Source organism: Cuculus canorus, chromosome 2, assembly GCF_017976375.1.
Source record: "Cuculus canorus isolate bCucCan1 chromosome 2, bCucCan1.pri, whole genome shotgun sequence".
Classification (NCBI taxonomy): Eukaryota; Metazoa; Chordata; class Aves; order Cuculiformes; family Cuculidae; genus Cuculus; species Cuculus canorus.
In genome coordinates this window covers 47,147,256-47,174,373 of record NC_071402.1, presented here as the reverse complement: position 1 = coordinate 47,174,373, position 27,118 = coordinate 47,147,256, and the positions used below count along the sequence as shown (strand labels likewise).

General features: G+C 35.8%; 1 long non-coding RNA gene across 1 annotated transcript in view; it reads left to right on the top strand.

Annotated features, from left to right (window-relative positions):
- Nucleotides 1–340: 340 nt before the first annotated feature.
- LOC128851524 (uncharacterized) overlaps nt 341–27,118 on the top strand; it is a 65,252-nt gene continuing 38,474 nt past the window's right edge. Inside the window, exons 1-2 of the long non-coding RNA XR_008448893.1 lie at nt 341–1,001; nt 1,916–2,042. This is a non-coding gene — a long non-coding RNA (uncharacterized LOC128851524). The remainder of the gene's footprint in view (nt 1,002–1,915; nt 2,043–27,118) is intronic.

The following is a 27,118-nucleotide window of genomic DNA, read 5'->3' as shown; positions in this document are numbered from 1 at the left end:
GGTTTTGCACAGCTCTTCCAACAAAAAACTCAGTGCTTCAGGGTTGGGCTGCCTTGCTATCCTAGCTGGTCTAGAGCATGGGCAGCCAAACCCTAGATATCCAATGCCTGACAGTTAGGCAGAGGTGTTGACAGGAGTTGACATTTGGTTGCTGCTCATCCCCTGCAGAGATAGCTGAAGCAGAATAGGATGAGCTTACAGCTGGCTGGAATCTGGGAAAGCCTCTTTTGTCTTCATGTGAATCATGACTTACCAAAGGTTGAACTGACTTTACCTTTTTGCTGTTTCTTCCAAGAACAGCTACTAAAGAAAGTGACCATATTTAACATGGTGAATAGATTTGTAATACATTAAATGGCTTCTATGTTGAGATATCATCACAATTGTCACAAAAAAAATCCTTAACACAAGGCTTGACATTCAAGAAAAGATAAAGTTTTGTGGACTGTATAAAAAATTAAATTTCCCTGTATGGATGGGAAACATTGGTGAATTAGCAGCTCTGACAGAGGAATGAATGTTAAAGTAACTGCTAAACTTGTTAGAAGTCACCTTACATTTTTCTTCCAGGTCTTATAATTAGCCAGTGACAATCCTTCATCCAAGGCATGAGAAGAAAATCCATAAAAATCCATTCTCTGCAAGTAGTTTGTTTTGTGCCACAGTACAATTTCCTCATTACAAAACACTCAGGCCACCTGCTACAGTCAATGGTTGACTATCTGTCCTACTGAAAGAGAGAATGCTACCCATACTTCCACCTTCCAAATGAATTTGAAAAGATTTTGATCATCATAAAGGTCCAGGGCATATACCCCTTCTGACTAACATCACGCTAGTTAAAAAGCTGTCATTGAACTAAATAAATTCTCACTTGTCTGAGGAAGAGCTTCTCAGCTGCCTTGGATCATCTGAAAATCCAGTTTCAGCAGAGAACCAGACCCCATGGGTGACTTTAGAATAGCTTCTTGGCAAGAATCTAATCAGCCGGAGGCCTGTGGGTGAGTATTTGGACATAACATTTTATTTGATATATTGTTTTTGTAATAGCATATTTGTGGGCATGCAACTGCAGGGATCTCCCCACCTTTATTAGAAAGGCTAGCTCTGAGATGAAAGCTGTTGGGAGGGTGATATGGTTAATTTTAAGACTTTGCAGAGGACCATAGCCACGCACTTCTCCCTGGATATTGTCTGTCTTTCTCAGTGCTTTCACAGCAGGAAACAATGCTTTTGAGCTTATCTTCCCATTCACTGAATGGTTATGACTGTTTTCTAGTGATTTGCTGAAAAATGTAGAGAGGAGCATAACATAATCAGGAAGATAAAAAGAGACAGGTAGGGCGTTCTTGAGTACTGCGGTGCATGACCCAGTTTCTAGTTTTGCTTCTGTTAAGCTCATAAATCTGAGTATATATATTATAGAAACTACTGAATTTGTCAATTCACTGTTCACACCTACAGGATTACCATCTGTGGGAATTACATCTAATTTGGAAATCTCTGCAGTAAAGATTTGTAGAGAAAAACTTGAAAACCTGACCAAGGTTTACCCTCAAAATCCACATGTGAAAAAGGATCTCTAACTGAAAGCTACTTGTTAGTGTCTCATTTTGGCAGTACAGTCACCCTGAATTAAGCAAGCTACTATTCCTTTTGGAGAAGATTTTTCATGTATAGGAATCAAAAAACACTAAGGAAACATGAGAGGAATACTCCCACTTAAATTTGATAGCACCTTTTCACAATTAATCTTGCTAATAGACTTGAGAACAAGGTTGCTACTACAGATATTAGCAAAAGTCAATGAAAATGATATGTTAATAGGCAAGCCTAACTTCTTTCTATAAAAGCAGAGATATTTAGTTTGGAGACAAGATTTCTGGATTATTTCCTTTTCCATATTTTTTTCCAGGTATTGCATTTTCTATTCCAAAGAAAAAATGAGGGCAAAGTTGTTTCTAAATAGATGAATATAAGAAATAATCTTACAGTTTCATCGTGTTGTTTCATGGTGATGAAATGAAAACATAGTCTTTCAGGTAAGAAGTCTCAATATCAATATTTTACAAATAAATTTAAAAAATTAAAAGATCTGTTCCAAAAATGTCAAAGAGAATATTTCATCAGTCACAAACTACTTTTTAAATTTTTAAATGTAGTTTCCATAAACCAGCACATTTTCACAAATATCCCTCTTTGAGCTAAATATTTTTGTCAATAAAAGATCTACTGGAAAATGTCTGATCATATCCAGAGAGATAGATGCATAATAAAAGAAAATTAAAAATAAGAATATTTTGCAACAGACTCAAAATGCTTCTTTGAAATTTATTTAAATTGTATTAAATTATGAACTCCATCCTCAATGCATTGTATAGACTCAAGAACCACAAACAAAAGGAAAACAAGGGATTTGTTCCATGAAAATCATGTTTTATTTATCTTTCATTAATTATCCAGGAAACAGAATGGACATGAAATTTGTAGATGAAACAACCATATGACTAAATGTGCCCCTTTTTCAATTTGCTTACATATAGATCTTCCCCACGCCCATTGCATATTTCTTTTTGGGTAATTATGAGGCCTTTTGCACTATAATATTTAACAGCCTAAAAAATGTACGTATATTACCATCAGGAAAATCCTATGAAATGCCAAAGTTTTCTGATTTGTCTTTTAAATTATATATTCATTTGGGTAAATTTTTATTTCTTGCTGTTTATGTGTGCAAGTGTATCTGGAAGACAGTGAAGGTAAGTTAGAGCTCTTCTGCATTCAACAACACCAAAAGAAATAACAACTAATAATGATAACAGTAATATAATGTCCAAGCCATGTAGTTCTAGAAAACCACCTCATACTCTTCACGTAACAGAAACAACTCCTTTTTAAAACATTTCTCTTCCTAATGCCGCTCAATCTTCCAGCAGAAAGCCAGGATTTTCAAAGTGGATTTTTCTGTCTCCTAGCAGCCTCAGAGTAGGCATTTAGTGCAGGCGTTTTGGATGAAATAAGCATGCCCAAGTGTCTTGGTTAAACCCTAGTTGGCCACCAAACCCCACACAGCCTCTTGCTCCCTCTCCCCAGCACGGGATAGGGCAGAGAAGATTAAAAGTGAAAAATCATGTGTAGTCTACAGACAGTCTATATAGACAGTTTGAGAGGTAAGAAGTGAAAGCCACGCATGTGAGGAAAGCAAAATAAGGAGTTCATTCACAGCTTCCCGTCAATAGACAGGTGTTCAGCCATCTCCAGGAAACTAGGGCTCCATCATCTATTACGTGGGAAGACAAACGCCATAACTCTGAACATATCCCCTTCCTTCTTCTTCCCTCAGCTTTATATGATAGGTATGGCTTCATATGGTATGGAATGTCCCTTTGGTAAGTCGGGGTCAACTGCCTCGGCTGCACCCCCTCCCAGCTTCTTGTGCACCTCTAGCCCACTTGCTGGCTGAGTGATGTGAGAAGCAGAAAAAGGCCTTGACTCTGTGTAAATGCTGCTCAGCAGTAACCGAAACATCCCTGTGTTATTAACACTGTTTCCATCAGAAATCCATAGCCTTATACTATCCGCTCTAAAGAAAATTAACACTCTCCCAGCTAAAACCAGGGCACCAAGCTAGCTTTAGACTAACTAGCAAGTACTCTGACTGCTTGCATGTCTCTCCTGCAGATCAGAGATGAGTGCCGGCTAAGCTCCATGTTGCTATGGCTACATTGATAGCAATAACCAACCTGGTTAGCTTAAAGCCAGCATATGTCTGCTGCTATGAGATATAGCCTCAGTGGCTGCCCTGAAGCTATGCCTGAATACTTGCTCTGCAAGAATTCAATTTTGCAGAGCCATTGCGATGTGATTCAGAATTAATCGTCCCATATGTACTTCTAGGAGTACTATTCCCTGACTTCATCGGGGCAACGCGCAGCTATATAGCACGTTGAAGATATTCATGTTGTTTTCGCAGCAGTTTAGTAAGAGAAAAGAAGACTCTTCACGACTATTCTTGTGCTGTGGTTAGCCATCTTGAGCCTTAGGGTATAGCTGAATAATGGCTACGCAATCCAGTATCTTGATTTCACACATAATAACAAAACTGCACAATGCTTTCCATGGCCCTCCACACCTACGGGGAGAACTGAGGATGTTGGCTGCTATTTTCCAGCCAGATGAGTAAAGTTACTTACTAGGAGATAAGGGCCCAGGGGAATAACCCATTTCTCTCCTTCCCTTCTCCAAGGGAAAACTGAGTTTTGTGTACTGTTTCATCTACCTCTGCTCCACCACTGCCATGTCTTAGAAAAGTTTTTTCATCCACAGCTTTTAAATGTTATTTTTTAATGTCTTAAGATGGGTGAAGGGTCTTAAGAAGGGTGAACCATCGATTTGAAAAGGTACACACTGACTTCTGTGTAGAAAACTAAAATGATGGGTACAAACAGAAATATTTGGGCAAAGCCCTACCTATGCCAAGACTCACACTAAGATCATCGTATGAGACTAATGAACTATGACAGGTGGTTTGACTACATTAAAATATTTTTTCAATAAAATCTTTTCTCTTGTAAATACCACAAAAATACATGTGGCAAACTGGTGAATTGTATAATCAAGCCTTACCCAGCAATCAGTTTCAGTTGCGAAACTAGCTTTGTAAATTTTTTTATGTCTATTTTGTCTGCATTTCATTTATTCATTTGTTGAATTTCACTAACAGAAGAAGCAAGTCCCAGCGTTTTCTGCTTTGAGGTTCCTCAATCCAGACATCAGTTTGCGAGTATTGATTTTAATGAGTAGAAATTATATTGTATAGAATCCCCTCTACCATTTTCAATTTAAGAGAAAGATCATTTGCAGTGTAAAATACCAAGACACGTATTTATTTCATTTTACTTTGTCTTTGTAAAAACTTACAGAAAAGAAGCATCAATTTAATAGTCTTTCTCACAGTGTTCAAGTATTCTAAAAGAATTGAACAGAGAATAGATGGGGATTTCTGAAGCAGTCCTTTTTCAGTCCTAGCTTCCTCAAAATGGACCAAGACAAAAATAACCCCAAAAATATCCAAAAGGGAGAAGAAATATGCTTTTAATGGTGCTTACTTCACTTGCAGCTTCTCTGTTAAAAAAAAAAAATAATAAACAGCCCAAAACAAAAAAGAAAAAAAACAGAGAAGAAAAGATAAAAAGGAAAAACTCACAACTGTGTAGCCTGTCAAAGACATGCAAACTTGAAGAAGCATAAAGTTTGGGGGAGGGGGATTATTGTTGTTTTGTAGGATTTTTTCAAATAGCTTTTAGTTGCTATTATGGTCACAGATTCACAGCAGTGTTATAAGAATTGAAATCATGCCTAGCTACACCTTATTAAGCACAAGAGAAAATGAAAAAAAAAAAAGAAAAAAGAGAGAGATGAAATAAGAAGGGGAAGTTAATAGATACATAAAGGAGAGTTACAGCAAGAATCATTGTCTAGCATTAACACAGTGGCAGGATTTCACTTTAGCCTGTAGGTAGCAATTAAAGTGCAGAAATAGTTGCTTTTCCTCAAAACAAAAGGGCCTGTTATTTGAAGGAACGAACTACCAGATTAATCACGTCACCTGGGAGAAGAGGGGTTAGAAATTTAAAATTTACTTTACTAGATCTAGGCAAAAGTCTTGATTTTGCTAATCTTTTATCATAGATATGTCCTTCATATTTGACAGCTGATGTAAGTTTTCTATGAGTGTCTAATGTCAGAACTTTTCTTTTTTAATAAATGAATACTCACTGATGGAAGGAATCTTGAACTCTCATATCCTAATTATGTGTTCCACACTAGCTGTCCGCTACCTTTCCTACAGCTACATTATCTGTTTCATTCCTCTGGGCTAATAGATACTCAACAGAAATGATAGGAGGCTGTGAAGGTAAAGTGTAAAAGTCTGATTCTGCAGAGATTGCTCCCTGGGAATGTAAAATACGTAGTTTCAAAAGGAGAATGAACTATTAAACACAGCATCCAATTTCCCAATATGTTATCTTTCGCATTGACCAGTCTGGAGCTCACAAAACATTTTCTCTGCCATTTTAAGCAAACAAATTTAATAAATCATTCTTTCTGAAATTAGAGATGAATTTTCATAAACTATTCTGATTTCAGTGAGGGATTCCTTTCCAACAACAGGTCATAGAGAATTTTTCCACTAGTTTTAGTGACATCTGATTTACTGCCCTGACTGAGAGGAGTTTTAGAATCGCTTACACAATCTCACAGCTGCTGCAATCTATTCCTGCAAAATGTGATAGAAGTAATGATGTTCATTACTTCTAAACCATCTCTGCACCTCCAGAAAAAAATTCTTTTTTATTAATGAAGGTATATTCCTGTAACTTCAGTTGTAGTTTTCCAGTTTCTAAGAAGCCCTAGTCTGTTTTCTGATCGAGTGATGATTTTGGAACAAAATGAAATCATCTTGTTACATTTCTGCAGTGTTAAAAAATAATGTATCAAAACTTGCATTTTTAAAAGAATAGTATTAAGTAATGTGATAAGTTAAATTCTAATAAACTTGAACAACTTAAAAAAAAATCCACTTACATTTGGGAACTTGCTCATGTGATTCCTTAGGTGGATCTGTAGGAAGAATACTAATGTGAAAGCTGGGAGACTGAAATAATATGGAGTTGCAGGAGCAGAATAAATTACTTGATTGAAAGAATATGCATATAATGTTTTGTGGTTAAAGATTTGTTGTGAGTGTTGCAAAAAGCAGATGTGACAAAGCAGAATGAATGGATGGGTGACTGACAAGCATAAGTGAAGGGCATATTAGGTTAAAAAAGGAAATTCCATATGAAAGAGGAGAGGCATACCTTGCTTTCTTCACCTATCATTAGAATTAACATTCATTGCCATAACTGATATAAAAGAACTGGTGGAGTAAAGAATCAAAAATTCCAAAACAGTTTTCTATTTGAAATAAACTGGTGATCCAGATATAGGATATGATTTAGCAGTGTATGGTTAGACTCAATGATCTCAAAGGTCTTTTCCAACCTAGCAATTCTATGATTCTATGATTCTATGATACGCATTCCATAATGTATCTCCAAAATGGTGGTGCTATTAAAAAGATCCTGAAAAATTAAAGGCATAAATGGCACTTTTTGGGGTTTTGGTTTGGTTTTTGTTTGTGAATGTGGGTCCTATCCTTTGTGTTATGTCATCTTGTGTTGAATTGAGTTATGTGGAGAAGGGTTTTGGATTGGGTTGTAAGGACTTTTGTTAAGGAATGCAAGAAAGTTATAGGAGACCTGGTCAGGACCTAAGTTTGCACAAAAAATAGCTGGGGTAAATAAAGTAACGTGTGCATTTCAGTACAAGGGTGATACTTTTCTTATGTGAAATTCTTTGTTTGCTCTTTCCAAAGGGGGTGGTAGAGCACCATTTTTGGTACTTTTATCCCAAGCAACAAGAAACAACACTTCTAGAAAAACTAAGTACTTTTGAATTATTTCAAAGTAACTTTCTTGTATGAATGTGTTCTAAAGCTGAGAAATGAAGATAAATAAAGATTGATTTAAGCTGGCAATATTGAAAGATATTGGCAGCTGTAACAGAAAAATAAGGATTGTTGTGATTTGAGTGAGCAATTCTCTACATTACAGTAGGCAAATATGGTGCTTCAAGTGGATAATAGCAGGCTTCAGTGATCTGGATGAGGGGTGAAGTATGTTTACACATATTGCATTGGACTCCTTTATCCCTGTTTTAATTCTAGAGGGGGACTGAACGTATGTTCTCTCTAAAAAACCCATCAAAAGGTGAAACATTTTACAGAAGGAAAACTGAAACAAGGATTACCGAATAAGAGAAGAAAAGTCATCTGAAGTTGGAAAGCAGTGGGGAATTAATGAACATGTAATGCAGCAGTTCCAGAATGTTTCGATACGAATCTATTGCTCACCCACAGAGAGTTGTAACACAATTACTTGTACTCCCGAGACAGACGTTGCAAAACTTTGGCCATCTCCAAGAATCTGCCTCATTATGTGCTGTTGGCAAACTGTGAATGTTTTTGCTATTTATACAGAAAATAAGAGCTATAGTAAATCCCAGGAAAACTGTTGGACTAAATTTTGTGTAATAGAATTCATAGGAAGAGTTTCAGTAAAAATTACTTTTAATAGACTACTCAGAAATCCAGTCTCTGAAAAACTGCTACGGATTGAATGAGTAAAAAAAAAAATCTCTTTGAATTTCCTTCACGAGAAGATGGAGACAGCAGGCCAGATGAAAGAGGAAAAAAATATTAGGAAAGCTTCTTAGAAACAGAATGCAAATTTTGGTTAGAAACAGACAGAAATAGGCAATGTGGGCATGCCTGGATTTTTCAAGTGTCCATTAAGTACCCTTTGCTTTTTGAATCTCAAAAGCTACCAGATTTGTTCCACATAAAAAAATAAACACACAAGAATCAATACTTTTCTTACTACAATTTTATTTTCTGGCAAATGTTAATGACGTAAATTCCCAATAATGGGGTTTTGTGGATATCTTTAGGATACTGGAAATAGATTTATTTCTTATATGGAGATGTCTTATTTACACTGTTCAAAATGACTTAAAAATAAGAAAGGAAAATTTATTTGAAAGACTTTTTGAAAAATTATTTGAAAACACTATTTGATAGTTTTGGATAAAGTGTTGAAATAATGACAACTATAATTAGTTCTACAACCTGAATTGATGTTGCAATATGCAATAACAAAATGTATGAGAAATTACACAGAATATGCTTTTTGTTTCACCCTAAGGGAAAGAGGTCATTCACTCACTACAAAAAAAGTCCTATGTCATTCGTTCACTGCAAAAATTGTCTTTTCATCAGTCTTTTAGTTTCAACGGAAATATTTGCCAAAATAAGCTCATCACTGGAAACAGCTATCATATATTATGTTGGTTTCACTATGTTTGAAAGATCAAAGAGTTTTTTCTATTTTGTATTTTTCAACAAGTACTAACTGACATAATGATATGGTACCAGAAGAATATTACTTTTCCTTTCTAGAACTTAGAACTTGTCTAGACCTTTCCTTGTGTCATTTGGTGAACTACCTCAGTTCAACGCTTTCTGCTACTTTGATAATTTTCTCTGTTTAGCTTCTTTACTAGGACTAAAAAGTATGACAATTGATCTGTCCAGTTTTTCAGTACATAATTAATGCCAAAATAAAAACAGCAGAGATTTGTTAGGTGTTTTGATCCTATTTCTGTTTACACAAGCCTCTTTTGAAGTGCATTTAAATGTGACTTAGACACATAAAAGCTCAGGAAAATGCAAATTAATCAGAAACATCAGCGTTATAATTTTCTTCATCCAGGTATCAGAAGGTGATGAAAGGCTGCTTACAAGAGAATAAACTATCTATATGCAATAACTGATTTCCTTCCATAGGCAGCAGAGCTGAAAGCCTAACAAAAAGGGAGGATATACTATATTTGCAGGGTTATGCTGCATTTACTTACAGTGTTAGAGAGATGGAAGGGATTACTGGAAATTCTAAATTGGGGAAAAAATCGGTAAATTATTTTGAAACTTTGGGATTAGTTTTCTCTCAGTAAACACACACATACAACAATCTATTTTTGTCTCAATAAACACAAAGGAATAAATAAGAAATAAGAAAATAATCTGAATTATATCAACAACGATGACTGCAAAAAAGCTGCCAAAATGCCATGAAGAGGTTTTGGTCCTGTGATGAATGTTTCTCAAATTTTCTTAGTCCAAAACACCTTTTTTCACCACTAAAGTAAAAAGATACACTGCAGTGCCAAAGCTGTTATGTCTTGTTGACTGACTTGTTGTGATGCACAGCTGAAGCATGATAAACAAGTATTTATTTTCCAGAAAAAATCACTCTGCTGAAAGTAGTAATGACTCAACACTCAAAATGAAAATCTGCAGGATATCTTAAACTCTACGTTTTCAGAATATTATTTGACACCATCTATCTGCTCTAATAAGTAAAATAATCTGACCTCATGAGTCAGACTGTACATCCAGATTGCAGTGAATTATAGGATAACTAAATAGGACTGTCAAACACTGTTCTATGAAATTTGAGCTATATTTTGTATTCATTTGCATTATATGATGCTTGGTTTTAAAAATGTTAAAGATTAAAAGGCAAGCATAGAAAACCTTCTAGCTGGATGGCTTGTCACGAGCAAAAGCAATAGCTCATTTTGATATAAATAAGATTTCTTTCTTTTTTTCCCATTCAAAAAGACATAAGTAACATTTACAAAATATATGAAAAATAATCCCAGCATTTGACTATTTAGGAAAACCTCTAGAATGGAACATATTTGAGGATTTAAAATTAATAAAAATAATAGTACAGAATTATCTAAGCAATAATTACCCGCATTTAGCTATCGGTTGGTTATTTAATGGCCCAATTCAAAGGACTGTGCTTTTTTTGGTTTGTTGATTCATCTGTCATTTATTTGTGGCTAGTAACCAATTTTCATGCATTTTGAACGTAGAACATATTCCATTAAATTTATAAATTCATTAAAGTTCTTGTACACCAGATGGCATAATATAAGAAATGTTTGAAGCACTCCATAATTAAAGCTTCTAACATGTAATAGTTGTTACATACATAAAAGCTTAGAATATTGCAAAATGTTATGTAAATAACAAATTTGTAATGTCTTGGATTTAGAGTTATTCAGATAGAAAGGATCATGACTACAACAAATCTATATTCTGATTTTTCAGTTCATTGTCTTCTTCCTATTATTCAGAAGGGCAGGGTTCATCATGCATTTTCACTGTCTATTAAAGCAGCAGAAAAACAATTTACTGAATCAATTATATACAGACATCATCTATAATGTTACAGAAATGTCATACATATAGGCCAAATAAGGAATAATGGCTCCTTCTGGTGCGCTTTGTTTTCGGGTTCTCTCCTAGACCACACCTAGGTGGTCAAATGCTTTTTCAGCTTTGTAGACGTGGCAACTCAGCTCCCTGAGGACCTGAGGAGAGACGTCAAAAGAGAAGCATCTTTTAGCCAAAGCAATCCAGACTGACTGTTAAAAAGCTGCTGCAACCTGGTGGAGTGACTCCTCAGGACTTTAGAGAGATTGGCTTTTTCCCTAGTCCTTAGGCAAGATGGAAAGGGCAGGGAAGATTTCATTCCCTGACCAGAAGCATGAGCTATGGCAAGAACTGCAGCCTGGGAGGATACATTGCATTTCAACATTTCCAGGAGGAATACTTCTCTCTATAAAAAATATCAGCTCGTCTGGCTAGGATAGACCAGAGGAGCCACAGGCAAGATGATATCTATTCTCAGTTTATCCGTTTCTTGGTCAATTAATTTGAATAGTGGTGTCAGTGGAAATCAAAGGTGCAAAGTCTCTCTGCTGAAACACGAAGGAAAGACTTGCCAATTTTATTACTAGATACTGCTGGTAGTAGTATGTAATATTAGATGCTGCTCCTAAGAACAGTTAGGAGTGTGGTAGTGCTCTCAAACACACACTTCAGAGTTTTTCTCCACAAAGTGGTGTCTTACTGTATCATGTAATAATTGAGGCATTACTGGAAAACTTTGCAATACCAAATCTTGTTTACTTTGATTTTAAAAGTTCTAAAATTGATTCATAGTCCTGATTTATTTTCGTTTACTCTCTCAATTCCAATGGGGCTGCGAAATAATTACCTTATTACATTAGGTAACATTATTACCTAATGTGTTAATTGTTGCCAAGTAACAGCAGAAAATCTTATAGCTTCTGACAGAGGGCTTTCTCTAAACTGGGATTGCACTTAAGTTGATAACTCAGATTTTTTTCCCCAACTTCAGTTTTTGTGGAAGCTTTCATTAGTGGGTCATCAATGCCTCACGGTAATTGAAGAAAACGATATAAACTTTCTAGTACTTCCAAATCTGCATTGCTCAATTTCAACATTTGAGGTCACCTTGTCTGAAGAGCTGAATAGCTGAAAGTGACAAAACCTCAGACTTATTATACTGAAGTTTCAGGATTAAATGATTGACTTGATGGGTGACATCAGCATTTAGCCCTGTCATACCCACAGATCTTGCCTGGTTCAAAAAAGTCCTGCATTAACCTACTGAAGTCACTGGATATTCCTAGATTGTAGGGTTTCTCAAAGTCAAAGGTAAGACAAGGAAAAATGATCAGTCTGAAATTGAAATATTTCTCTGAAGTAAATAATATCACTACAGAAAAGACTGTAATATGGAGACTGAGAAAGTATTGGGTTCATTGGTTTAGTTAATTTATCAGCTGGACAATAGCCGTGGTATATAGTACAGGTAATAAATTTAGATAAAATTCCTTTTTGATAGCTATGGTCTTATATTTCTTTTGTTTTTTTTTTTCTTTTTTTTCCTCATTATGTATTTTGACAGAAAGTTTCCATGAAGCTTTCCATTTTAAAATATTTTTTACATTGGCAAAAGTTTGAAATTAACTACTTGAAAAAAATGCTAAGCACTTTTATCCTAATATAACATTTAAATTTGATGTATTTTAATTAGCTCTGCACTATTTACAATGATAAAATAATTCAAAATACATGAAGAACTTTTAAGGATGTATTTTGAAAGCAAATGTAATATATTTGTAGCATATTTATTCTAAAAGTGTGCTTTTTGTACACTAATATTAATACAAAATTAATGTACAGTACGCATACGCACATATGTGTATTATATAAACATTTTCTTTACTCTTCATATTAAATCAAATTAGACACTAGGGAAACTGAAAGTAGACAACAGTGGTTATTCAAACACGTATTCCATTTTCCTTTTCTTTTCTTTTAAATCTGATTCTATCTGACATCAGTAACTAATTTCTCGCCCATTATAGAATAAAGGCTTCTCCATAAAACATAAGGTTGATTTTGAGATTCAGGGAATAAGAAGAAAATGAACTTTGGCCTAGGTTTTGGGTTTTTTTATTAAAGTCTTTCCAAACAGATTGTCTCTGTTAAGTGCAGGAAGAAGGCTTCCTAATTTATAGTGCACCTTACTGATGCTGAAACTAGAATTTGGTTGTCTTCATCAGTTTCTGCTCTCCTTTCCATGAAGTGAAAGGTGCAATGTTTCACTTTGTGATTTCCAAAGTAGAAGACAATTGTCAGTTAAGGATACCCAGTGAGGTTTTGTGTGGTTGTTTCTCTCATGACTATGTACTTTCTTAAGCATGGATGATGTACTTCTTAGGTTAAAGATTATTATCAGACAAATGTTGTAGACATAGACCAAAAAACCCCACACAATAACAAAAAAAAAAAAAAACAAACCTGCTAAAACTTACATGATTTAAATAGAACATGACAAAATCAAGAATTTATGAATTGCTTATCATTAGACAAAAAAGATAAGATTTAAAGAGAATATACTTAGTTGTAAGTAATGGTTCCAACCAAGGAAAATGGTCTTAGTAATTTAAACTATTTGAATGTATTATTGTGCAAGACAAAATTTTCATAATGTTTTGAGAAGGAATTTCCTTTGAAGTCAAGATTGAAATTAGGTAAAAAGTAACTTGTAATAGATTTAAAAGGCAGCAAAGAAAGATTAGTTATAATACGCACTATTAATTACAATAAAAAATTGAAGTGTTTAACAGATTCATAATTAGATTATAACTGTTACGCATAATTAATTCTTGTGATGAAGTAAGAAAACTATAAAAAAATTGATTATATTATGCTTTAAAATATTACATTAATCTTAAGGTACCTAGTTTTCTCAATCTTACTTTAGATGTATCTTCGATGAATAAGAAGGGGAATGACAAAGACATTAAAAAGTATTTTTTCTCTTACACTGTGTCCTGGTACCCAAAGAACAATGACACCTACCTTTCCACTTGTCTTTGAAAGCTAGAAGGTGACTGTTGAGATCATGAGTTAGATTCAGGGAGAACTTCTATATTATACTATTTAGTAGTACATGGGCATGTCACCCCCCCTGTATGTTGTAAAGACGTTTAAGTTTCTTAACTTGGTATAGTTCTCATTAAATGTATGTATTGGGACAAAGTGTGGGAAGTTCATAACTCTATAAACATATTTCTGACTGTTTAGAGCGATACTAAAAGACACAAATATTAGTAATTTTTATGTGTGGTTAAAGTTAGTATACATAGAAGCATATCTTTCAATTGACATTATTAAAATCTTTCCACTTGATGACGTTTCTTTGAGAATAACTTTTTGCGGAGCTCAAAACTGCTTGCTGGCAGCTCTCTGTTAGTGGGAATTTAATAGTGAATGGACCTTTAATATCAATAAATAAACAAGTGATAGGGACATGAAAACCCTAAGAACGGAGCATGTCAGATTCGTTCCGAGTTCTTTACTTAGATATTAGTTTTCTAGCTGTTTATAGTGATAACTACTGCCCCCTTCTGATGTGAGTTAGAAATAACTCTTGTTTTTTCAGCGTCCGGTAACTCTCAAACCTGGTTTAAAAAACCACGTTCTGAAGTATCCCTTTCTTTTATGCACACGTAAAAATTGAGATAGCTTTTATAAAAAGTTAGACTGTTTCACAGTCAGAAGGATTCCACTGGATGCGTGAGCTTTCACAGCTGCAGATACCTGTATTCCCTTTCTGAAGTCCTACAAAAATGTACGGTGCATTTGTAGGGTACCTGGTTTTTGGGGGTTTGTTTAATGTGGAAAGCAAGTGTGACCTTTTTATAAGCTTGCAATTAGTAAGAGATTATCCTCCAGCAGAAACATCTATGATACTAATATTTTCCAAGTATTATTTCAAATAAATATAACTTTAAGGAAATATGAGGACAGGTTGAGAGGGTTGGGGTTGTTCTGCCTAGAGAAGAGAAGGCTCCAGGGAGACTTTATAGCTGCCTTCCTTAAAGGGCAGTAGTTTTTCCTTTAAGAACTTCCTTAATGTACTTTAAAGAGGCCTAAAGGAAAGGTAGGGAAGGGTTCTTATCCGGAAGTGCAGAGATACAACAAAGGGTGGCAGTTTTAAGCTGAAAGAGGGTAGATTTAGATTAGATATTAGGAAAAAAAATCCTTATTGTGGGGGTGGTAAGGCACTGGAATAGGTTGCCCAGAGAAGTCATGGTTGCCCCCTCCCTGGAAATGTTCAAGGACAGGTTGGATGGGATTTTGAGCAGCCTGATCTAGTGGCAAGTGTCTCTGTCCATGGCTGGAGGCTTGGAACAGGATGATCTTCAAGGTCTCATCAAACCCAAATGGTTCTATGACTCCAGGAAAGAATAAATTTAAAACTTACATTACAACAGAAAACAATATTTTTTTATTAGATGTGATATAATGCTCATTAGACTCGTTGAATTTATCCTGGAGGCCAAACAGCTCGGTATAACCCTTAGTGGTCCAAGTTGTACAAAGAAGTGTGGCAACTGGTACCCTCCTTACAGGGAACGAGAAGCCGTTACGTCTCATTGCACTCTAAATTCACTGAATTTGGAGTCCCCTGTAAAGGAAAATGAAGAGCAGGGTAGGAGGTTATTTGTTCAAATCTGAATCCTGTTCTCAAGAACTAGAAATATTGAGTACAGTTGCAGCGTGAGTGAGTGATGTAGGACACAAAGAGACTGAGTGGAGATTTAATTCTTTAGAAGTTCAAGTAAATATCAGAAATATAATAGCATTAGGAGCGTGTCTCTAAGATGGTAGCCTGTGAAAGATGCATTTAATATCCTCCTAAAATTAGAAATTTGTTTGTAGACTCATATGTACGATGCTTGTAATAGCATAAAGGAATTCAGGAATTCCACCATTCCAGAATTCATAAACTGGTTTTGGTGTTTTCTTACCATGTATAACTTTTTCCAGCAACATAAGGTAGGATTCATGTCACTACATGGTCCTGTTTCCACTCTGCCAGAGACACAAAGCAAGTAGGGAGTTTTGGTCATGTACTACCTCAGTACAGAGCAAGATGTTCAACTCCCATACATACTGGAAGCTGAAATGACTGCTCAGTTGTCAGTTCCTGCAGTATTTGATCAGCTCCTGAGTCAAGGCCCAGAACACCTGCTGTAGTTTGAACAAATAATGCAGCTAAAAATCGAATGATAGGTTAGTCTTTGCAGTTCTTCAATCTTTCTTAGATGTCTCTGTGTTTCTCCCACTCTATGGGTTGTCATCAGTTTCGGGTTTTCCTTGGCATCATGACAAGATGACAGCTTTGTGTGATGGCATTGGCATGTTCATACTCTTGATGACAGTTGTTAACAAAATATAGCCTATCAGAAAAAGTTAGCTTTTACAGACCTTTGGCATTTTACTCTGTTTTCCATCCCACTTCCTTAATCTCCTGCAGATTTTTTTCTGAAGTTTTGAGCAATGTTAAGGTCACTGGAATGGCCATTAGCCTATCACAGTTGCCAGTATTAGATATTAGCTATGTTAGTTACTTTTCAGGCATATGGACCTGCCCGAATTTAATCCATTTATTAAAATATTGCAGCACGACCTGTTCAGTTGCCATACAACACTATCAGAGAGTTGTTTGTAGCCCCTGGAGGTGAGACTGCAAGCAAGAGAAGAACAAGGGTCCCCGAGACTTTGTTCAAGCAACATCCCTTCAATAAGCATAGCATCAAGGAGAGGAGCAGCAGGTGAGTTAATATGTCAGGAAGCTGCCTGGAGGATCTTGTGACACTATGACCATATCTCTGACTAGGGGTCTGTACAACTGCATTACACACTTTCCTTGCTGTGCATGATGAGCTCCTGTGGGCTTCTGCACAGAATTACTTTTCTGAGTGGAACAAATTCTCACTAGGTATCAAATCCGATTACATTAAATGACAGCCAGTCTAAAAAGACTTTCCCACCTCACTTGGCCATCCTAAACTTTCAAAGTCATCTATATTTACCCGTTTTGCACTGAAGACCTGTGGTATAAAACCATACTTACTATCATAAGATTGTCTATAACATCAGAGTGTTGTTTTGTTTATCTCGTTACCAGTCTTCTTGGCTTTGTCTGTGCAGGGGCTGGGTTGGGGAGGCATTGGAGCCTTTGCAGCATGATGAAAATTAATTATTTTAATTGTTTATTCTTTTTCAACTAATAAGACTATTATTGGTTACTAGACAATGTTATATTGAGGGTTGATGCGAAAAATAATGTTGAATTTAAAGATTGCTTATCCTATTGTCTTTGCGCCAGGACAATTTAGATTAAATCTCTATGGTTATTACGGGGCTGTTAGGCTTTTTATTTTTGTTTGGTTTCCCCTAAAAGAAAGAGATAAAAAGTTAGTATATAGTTATACATACAGATGACTTCCAGCAGATTTGCTAAGCTATAGTGTGTTATTTCCAAACCACTACCACTCTCCTGTTAGGATTTTCCCCCCTCTCTCTTTTGTTTTGTTGGGTTTTTTTTTGTTTCAAATGAATTTAATAACCGTGAAGAAAAGCAAACTAATTGAAATTATTCCCCACAACATTACCTAAAATTAGAGAATGCAATTAACTATGGCATACACATCAACACACATAATTCTGTAAAACACTAATCTTAGGTAGAAATATTGTCATTACTAATTATAAAAGCATGATCTGCAAGAAATAACGAGTGAGAATAAAATGCACGAGCGAGCAAATTGTATTTAAAAAATACAAGTAATTCTGCAAAACAGAATTATATGTTGGAAAAAAGGGGATTTTAAACTTAAAAAAATGATCAGTAATACTTCTGTATTATTTTCCGTGGCATGAACTGATTTGTACCTGATTCAATAGAAAGTCTGCTTATGAGAAACTCTTAGAAATTTACAATTCTGCCTCTCCAGCTGAAAAGAGATTACTTGTTGGAATTTCATATCATGCAATATATTCTTCTAATGTTTAAAAAACAAACTTCAAACCTCTGCAAGCATATGTGAAATGTATTACTGTTAAGATCCAGAATCTTACTTCATTTTTCACAGCTTTTTTTTCATTTAGTCTAAAGCACTCAACATGGGGCAAGGAACACCGATTCTAATCCTGTCTTTACCATTTGTCTGCTGTGTGAACTTGAGGTGGTCACACCACCTCTTTGTACTGCTGATTTTCAAGCCCAGGAAAATCACTAGACTTTTCCAATGAAGTGACAGAGAACTGTTTTTGCAAAGTACATCATTTTTGCTGTAGGTAAAATTGATTTGCATAGGTCATGCCTCCAGAGTGACTTTTCTTCTCCATGTAAGCCTTTCTTCACTCCTTGTCTCTACACAAATTTTGTCTTATGAATTTAACTCATGATCTCTTTGGAACAAATGGGCATATAATCTTACAAAGTCTAATAAAATGGAAAATCGTAAGGATCCAAGAAGAATTCTTGTTGACTACAGTTCACCTGCATTTCACACTAAGTTGCCAATACATGATGTCATTTCAGTGGCTCCATTCACAGTGACTTATAAATTTGTCACACTTTACATGGTATTATGTTCAGAAAATGTAAGAGGAAAAAGAAAGTAACCCACTTTGAAAACAATGCAAGCTGAATCTGTTTTGTAGCCAATATCAAAATATCCTACTGTTAAAGTTTTTTTAAGCTATGAACTGCACATCTAAAACAGTAGGAAAAACATGAAGTGAGGAAAATGAAATCAGACCTTTGCCTGTCCTTATGAAAACCAAAGCATGAAATTCCTTTTAAAAAATTGTGTCAGTTCTGTATCCTTTTTCTGCGTTAAATGGAATAATCTCACCTCATGGTTTAGTCAGAAGATGAGTTTCAGTGGGGTAATTAAAAAAATGACAGTGTTTTGATGAATGATAGGTGACATCCATAAGAAATGAATACTCATATTCTGAGCAATGTTTCAGAAATGTAAGCAGTCGTGGGGCCACACACAAAACGCAGATAAAACAACTGCTAAAAAAGAAAGGTACTTTTCTAGTATCCTCTGTCAACCTATTGTGCTAAAATGCATGAATACTGTATGCAAGTTGTATGTTCTATGTTCATCTAATTAAATACAGCCCCATAACAGCAATGTAAAGGGAGGCATTATGGTTGTGTCCTAATCCTGGTCCTTTGTTTGTTTTGAGTGCACAAATGTCATAAAGAAATAACACTGACCCATTGCTTGATGAGCATGGACACATCATAAAAAGGGATTTAGACAAAGTAGAGATATTTAATGCTTTTTTTTGCCTCTGTCTTCAATACAAGTGATGGGCTCTTCACTCAGAGGGTGATGGAGCACTGGAACAGGCTCTCCAGGGAAGCAGTCATGGCACCAAGCCTAACAATATTCAAGAAGCACTTGGACAATGCACTCAGACACATTGTAAATTTTGGGTTGTTCTGTGTAGGGATAGGGGTTGCACTCGATGATCCTGTGAGTCCCTTCCAGCTCAGGTCATTCTGTGATCCTGTTATGTTCCACAGTAGGCAGCACTGAAACATTAGAGAATTACTGTGGGTAGAAATAATGCCAATATTTTTCGATAATGGCATTTAGTGTATTTATTGTGAGTTTCATAGTTATTATGTAGAGAGAAAAGTATTTTCATCAATCATGTCTTGACTGTCTTAAGTCATGTATACATTAAGAAAAAAACATCTTTTTCTGATATTTTGCTGGTATAATAAGGTAAGAATCAAGACCCGCTGTGCAAAACTTTATTTTTAAAAGTTCATTTAAAATTCTATATATTTAATACTGCAAATTCTTTTGAGACATCAAACATTACTTAAAGGAATGGGAGTTGAGGGACATGTTACAGGATGTTTTGCTATCAGCTGTACTTGAGAGTTTTCCCTTCCTCTTTTAAATGAAGTAGTGATTTTCACTGCTACTTTGATCATAACAAGAAGTAGTTATGCTATTTCAATCCTGTTGTTTGGATATTTACATCTGTTTAAACTTAAAAAAAATCTTGTGTTGGTTTTGTCTGAGGTAGAGTTATTTTTCTTCATGATAGCTGTTAAGGGGCTATGTTTTGGATTTGTTCTGGAAACCGTGTTGATAATACACAGATGTTTTAGTCCTGCTGAGCAATATTTGCACAGCATCAAGGACTTTCCTGCTTCTCACACTGCTCTGACAGTGAGAAGGCTGGGGGTGCACAAGAAGATGGGACTGGACACTACTGGAATAGCTGGCCCCAGCTGACCAAAGGGATGTTCCATACCTTAGGACATCATGCTCAGCTTATAAAGTTGTAGGGGGTGGCATTCAGTGGTATGGCATTTGTCTTCCCAAGTAACTTTTATGTGTGATGGAGCCCTGTTTTTCTGGAAATGGCTGAACACCTGCGGGCCAATAGGAAGCAGTGAATGAATTCCATGTTTTGCTTTGCTTGCATGTGCAACTTTACCTATTAAACTGTCTTTATCTCAACCTATGAGTTTTCTCATTTTTACTCTTCTGACCTGCTCCCCTATCCCACTGTGGGGACAGTGAACAAGCAACTGTGTGGGGCTTATTTGCCAGCTGGAGTCAAAGCACAACAAGTCTTTAAAAATGCACAGTCCTTTTCTTCAGGACTCCTGCTAAGCTTTCTAGTGCTGAGATGCTTTGGTCTGTTCTGCTGCAGCAAGAACGCTGAAACCTCTCTGCAAATTAGTTCTACTGACAATGTACAAGTAGCAGCAGTCTAAGAAAAACTAATTTCTTTCTGTCTGTGAATGCCAGTGAATACTTTCAAGGACATAAATTATCTTCTGGGAAATCTGAGTAATTAATATGAAAGATTAAATTGTAATGTGGGTTCAGTTAGGCATTACTTAAGAAAAAATCAGACGAAATATATTAGAATAGCTGTGAGTCTATCAGAAGACAAAGACATAACTCATAAGAAGAAAATATCCTTTCATAGCTGGAGGCTAGGACTAAAATCTGGCAATACTGTGAAAGGCATTGTAACCTAGTTTGTAGCAGTACCCTAATTTGGCACTTCAATAGTATCTTCCCTGTATATTGGAAAAATCTACAGATGGCTTTCAAGTCACTTGGGAACTCCTAAATTCAGTAAAATGGCATTAATCTTTTTCTCTGCCTATATATCATGAGTGTGCCTGTTTTCCATGTGTGGAAAGATAGGTGGAGGTTTTATATTAGCAAGGAAAACACAGTGATCAACCAGATAAGAACCATTTTCTAAACTGCATTTTCCACTTTTTGTTATTGTTATTGCTGTTCTCAAAAGCTTCATTTTATACTATAGTTTTATTTTTGCTTTGGTTTTATATGACCATCAACAGTACTTTGTCTTCCAGATCTTCTGTTTGTCTTCACCCAAGTATTTTTTATGTTTTTGGCGTTTGTTTTGGTGGGTTTTGTTTTGTATTTTTCAAATGGGATCAGCTACAATTCATTGTAAAAGCACAATGCTGTCAAACTACCATTTGTGGCAGTATGTGAGGGTTTTTTACATCATTTGATACAGAATCACTTGCTAAAGAAATGGGAAACATCACCAGATTGTTCTAGTGAAGCTCTGAAATGGAAGACTTAGAAGTGAATATTAATGGTCCAAAATCTGAGCAGTGCTATAACGAAGTTCAAGCGGACTGCATTTCAAGATCCAAACTAAGTCTGAGCCATAGGTCTTTGGAACTGTTTTTTATTTTCTTTCTCTCATTATAGTTTTCCATGTTGGGGTTATGTGTGTTTATCCATTGAATCTGTGTTACAAGAAGAAAGATGCTTTCTTTTTCCTGCCACAAGAACAGTAAGTAATGTAACACAACCTCCTTAAGATCTCAGTCCATTCCTTGAGGTTCCTTTAGAGACTTGGCGTGTGTAGTCTTTAGACGTAGATATATAATGTGCTTCTAATGTTTGCTCGGCAAGTGAAAAAAGCAATTGATATAAACAACCTGTGTTTACACTTAGCTCTTTGTTGCTTACAGTCCTGAAAGAAAAGAAGAGCAGTGCATGAAGAACAATGAGGTAAAGCACCACAGTACAGAGGAATAGTCAGTCTGCCCTTTTAAATAAACTTACCTCTGCCAATACATAGACTCAGAGAGTTAAAAGGGGCCTCGAGGTCATCTAGTCCATTCCCCTGCTTCAGAGTGTCATCCCCTAATTCTAGGAGTTATTCCAAAGAGATGCCTCATTTAACATGTTCTTAAAGATTTCCTGGTGACAGAGTGCATGTAGACCTCTAGTACCTTTCCTAACTTTTATAGTTTTCCCATAATTTCTAACCTGAAGATCCCATGTGGCAATCAAGATCCTTGCAAATTCTCCCATTCACCTGAAACACAGGGAATGGATTATCTTTACAAATGCAAGTGTTAGGGCAAAACTTACAGAAAATTCCCCCTACTCACAAAGACTTTCTTTAATAGGGAAACTTATTTCATTGTTTCTTTCCTGTGATATTTCTTCTAATGAAGTCCTGTGAAGCAACCAAAAAGGAAGAAGTGCAACTAATTAATTCTGTAATCCTATGAAATGAATGGAAATGAGGAGTTCAGTCCCATGTTTAATGAGTATTTTGAGAGAGGTTCCTCCAATATGTTGAGCTGAAAATTATCTTGATATTTCTTGAGTTGATTTGCTTGCTGTGGGTTGCATTAAGGTTCAGAAAGTTTTCTATGAATAACAAACACATTGTCTCTTGACTAAGGAATCAGCAGCTAATGCAATACTTTTCATATTCAACTAAACAAATCACTTTCTGGATCCAAAAGCGAGACAACTGACTGATATTGTTTTCAAAACTGACATTTCTTAGAATCTCTTAATATTTCCCTTACAGTACTGCTAATGTGACCAGATCATGATTGCACATAATTATTGGTTAAATTGATTTGATTTTTATTTCTTAATGATTCTTTGAAGACAACATGGTTAGTATAATTTTTACTGAAGTTTATATGTAGTTAGCCTTTATTCTACTGCTATGTTCAGTTTTACTTTTCTTTTTGAGCACTTGGACAGACTTTCAGAAGGCATTGTAAACAACTAGGCTGTATGATATTTACCTCTGCACAGGTGCCTAAATAGGTGAGCTTTTTGGACAAAATTATACATATTAAATATCTATGTTAATTACAGATTACTGAGCTATGTATCTTCACCAAAGAACAGCAAAGTAAAAATAAAAGACCCAATTAAATTCCTTTCTGTTGAGCAGCAGATATAGCTAGTCGGAAAAGGAAGTGATGTGCTTTTCAACACTTTAAACGTGGTTATGAAACAACACAGGCCATGGCTGGAACTGGGTAGGCAATGATATGATCGAAACAGAACTACACATTGCATCCAAAATACACACAAAATAATCTTGGGTTAGTTGAAAACTTTAAGCATGTAGGTTTCTGTGACGTTTCTGAGGTCCTGAATGAGATGGTCCAGCAGCTACACTTATGAGGGGGCTTTTTCCCTTAGGTAACTAGAGTTGTAAATCAGAACGTGCTAAGGCTACAGAGTGTTTGAAGAAAACTCCAATTTTACTTGTGTCTTTTAGGATCTGGACAGTTTCAGGTATGTTGTACAATATATTCAGTGGGTGGGTCTCAGCTCCCTACAACATTAACCTTTTAAATTCTCTGAGAAAGTGGATATGCTTATAGAAGCAAAATCAATTTGAGCATGTTTCAAGATGCCAGAACCCCCATATGGCATTTAAACCATATTTCATAGAGAAGGAGTGGATTATTACCGGTTACCAGTTTCTTTCTCAGCAAAGGAAATCTTCCATTAGAGAGAGTAGCTTGTTAAAGTATGCGTGCAAGCATGTTAGCTTACTATACTTCTACTCTACTCTCTTTGTTTCCTCATGTAACAGCTTTTTGCTTGCCTGATAGCTAGTCTTACATTGTGTTTCTCGAGTAAAATTTTCATTGCCTTCAGTGAAATCACAGGGCATAGACAGCAGGTTTCACATACAAATGTTAGACTCAAAAACTAATTGCATGTCAGGTTGATTCTTAATGCTTTCTGAACAAATCCTGCGCAGAGTTTAGGACACTGCTTGATATTAAATTTGTAACATAGAAATTAAGTTTTGATATTTCTTGGGGGGATATTTTTTCCTGAGGTGTGCATTTTAAATCTATTTATAATTTATCAAATTTCAGTTGTTCCATGCTTAAATTTAAAACACCTCAATAATTTCTGTAATGTCTTTACTCTTCACTAAATTAGAAAAAAAATGTAACCACAACAGCCTTCATCAGTCATGACACCATTTAAAAATACTTCTGTATAAACCTAGCAATAACCTGTTCTCACCACAGATCTACTTAATTGCTTCTGCATTTGTAATAGACACAACAGATGATTAATGCATGGTACACTGAGCAGCAATCTTTGGGAATTACTTAAATAGTTTTTGTATAATTCCTTAGGCCATAATTATAAAGGTTTATGTAACTTGCAAATGAAGCAAATCATCTTTTCTGCAAATATTTAACAAAACAGCAGCAGCACAAACTGTGCTTGTGAACAACTATAAACTACTCTTCATTTATTTGGGGCATTCCATAACTTAAGCTAATTATGGTTGTTAGCTGTAGATAAACACATTACTAAAATACCCTTTAGTGCCTTCAGAAGAAGAAATACGGAAGTTCTGCAGTTATTAAATTGCTGATGAAAAAAAGATTGGAAAAATATGTTTCTTTAGAAACTTGGAACAGAAGTGATGCCCCCAGCACCTGTAAATTTTCATTTCCAAATGTCTATCTTTAACAAGTCAATTATTTATTTGTAGTCACAGAAATGATTATGAATCTATATTGACACCTTGCGGATAGCTTTGTCAAATGCAGTAAGCAAGTTTCCATACTTATTAATCTTGGAATACATTAGCTGACTCAGAAATAAACAGTGGGCACTGTTTCTATTGAAAATCTTGAAGTAGCACTGCGTTTTATAAAAAGGATGTGTTTAGCAATTCAGTTTGTAGATGCTGCTAAGTTGGTGTGCTTGATAGGTGAGAGTAAAAAAAAAAAATTACTGTGGGTTGACACCTATAAATATTGGTCTTGCAAAGCTCCTTAAAATCAAACTTTGTTTAATTGCTTAACTTTAGATGGGAAAAACACTGCTATATCAATGTAACCAAAACATTGAACTCTTAAGCTTAAACACAAGGATTTATACTCCCTTTACTATTAAAGATTACAATGTCTACCAACCTATTAAAGAATGTAGGAGATGCCATGCCATTTTTAAGGAAGATCCAGTTACAGTCTGCTCGATGCACAGTGCAGTGCCGATAAGGGCAACAAAATTCTGTTAGTCCCCTTACTTCACAAGTATGCTTGTGTTTGGAGACTTTACCTATCATGACCTTATTGTGCTTCTTATTTCATTTAGGCTGCTCCATGTATTTCTTTGACTTTGCTGAGTATTATAGGAAAAGTAACACACAAAAAAATTTCATAATTTTTTTTTTCCTACAGTGCTCATAGAACAGACACAGAATGGAATCATAGAATGATTTGGGTTGGAAGGGACTTTAAAGATCATCTAGTTCCAACCCCTCTGCCACCGGCATGGGCATCTCTCAGTAGATCAGGCTGCTCAAGGCCCTAGCCAGCCTAGTCCTGAACGCTTCCAGGGAGGGGACATCCACAACTTCCCTGGGCAACCTGTTCCAGTGTTTCACCACCTCAATGTGAAGGATTTCTTCCTAATGGCTAGGCTAAACCTTCCCCCTTCCAATTTAAAGCCATCCACCCTCATCCTATCACTACAGACCCTTGTAAACCGTCCCTTCCCACCTTTCCTGTAGGCCCTCTTCAGGTACTTCCAATGTATAGTGATGGAATACTGAAGAGGTTTATCTACATAGTTTGGAACTGTAAAATATAATCATTTTTTCCCTACGTTATGCAGACTGAAAATAAAAAAAGATAACATTGCAGCATATTTTTTTTTATTATTTTTGTTTGTCATGTCGCATTCTGGAAATCCTTTTCCAATAAATTTTTGGGTTTCTAAATCTGCAGAATCCATCATAACATGCAGAGATGTGCCATATGTACTTAAATAGCTTATAGGTCACTTGGAGAATATAAAGAATTAGCTGTTGAAGGCTCAGTCAAAAAGGATGTTTCCCATGGGTGAGGGCAAGTAAAAGGCAGACACTTCGCTTCAGATAATGGCAAGAAACATGAAGCAGCCTGCTGAAGAGAAATAGGAGCTGACATCAAGGTCCCTACTGTGCCTTTCCTTTCCTTTCCCTTTCCTTTCCCTTTCCTTTCCTTTCCTTTCCTTTCCTTTCCTTTCCTTTCCTTTCCTTTCCTTTCCTTTCCTTTCCTTTCCTTTCCTTTCCTTTCCTTTCCTTTCCTTTCCTTTCCTTTCCTTTCCTTTCCTTTCCTTTCCTTTCCTTTCCTTTCCTTTCCTTTCCTTTCCTTTCCTTTCCTTTCCTTTCCTTCCCTTTCCTTTCCTTTCCTTTTCCTTTCCTTTCCTTTTCCTTCCCTTCCCTTCCCTTCCCTTCCCTTCCCTTCCCTTCCCTTCCCTTCCCTTCCCTTCCCTTCCCTTCCCTTCCCTTCCCTTCCCTTCCCTTCCTTTCATTTGATATATCTGTACCATATTTAAAAATGCTAAATTACAACTTCGGTGTTAACTTGGATTCAGTATTAAAACTTAGGCAATAGATCCTCTCTTATATTGGCAACATAGATTCAGCGATATATCAACTTAAACCTTGAAATCAATACTTACATAGTAATGCTGGTGTCAAAATTTTTTAATGTACTTCAGTAAATTAAAATAAATGTTATCTTAGGTCAACCAAGTATTAAGTAGAATACACTGCTCAGCGTATTCTTAAGCAACGCAAATATGTATACCTGAATTTCTTGCATAGATTAGAAAAGCTGTGGTGATGTGAAGCCATAAAAAATGTATCCTTTAAGGCCCCATCCTATGTGGTAGGATTGGGGAGGGTGAACATCTAAGTGTATGCACACTAGCTGCAAGTGACAACAATCACTCAAGAGGTTGAATGAAAATCATAACTATTTAGTTTGAACTCAGCAAAGTTACAGTCAACAGGACTCGGCAGAAGTTATTTTACAAACAGCACTACCTTAGATCTATATCTTTACGAGTGATGTCACCTGAAGGTGCCAAGAATAAG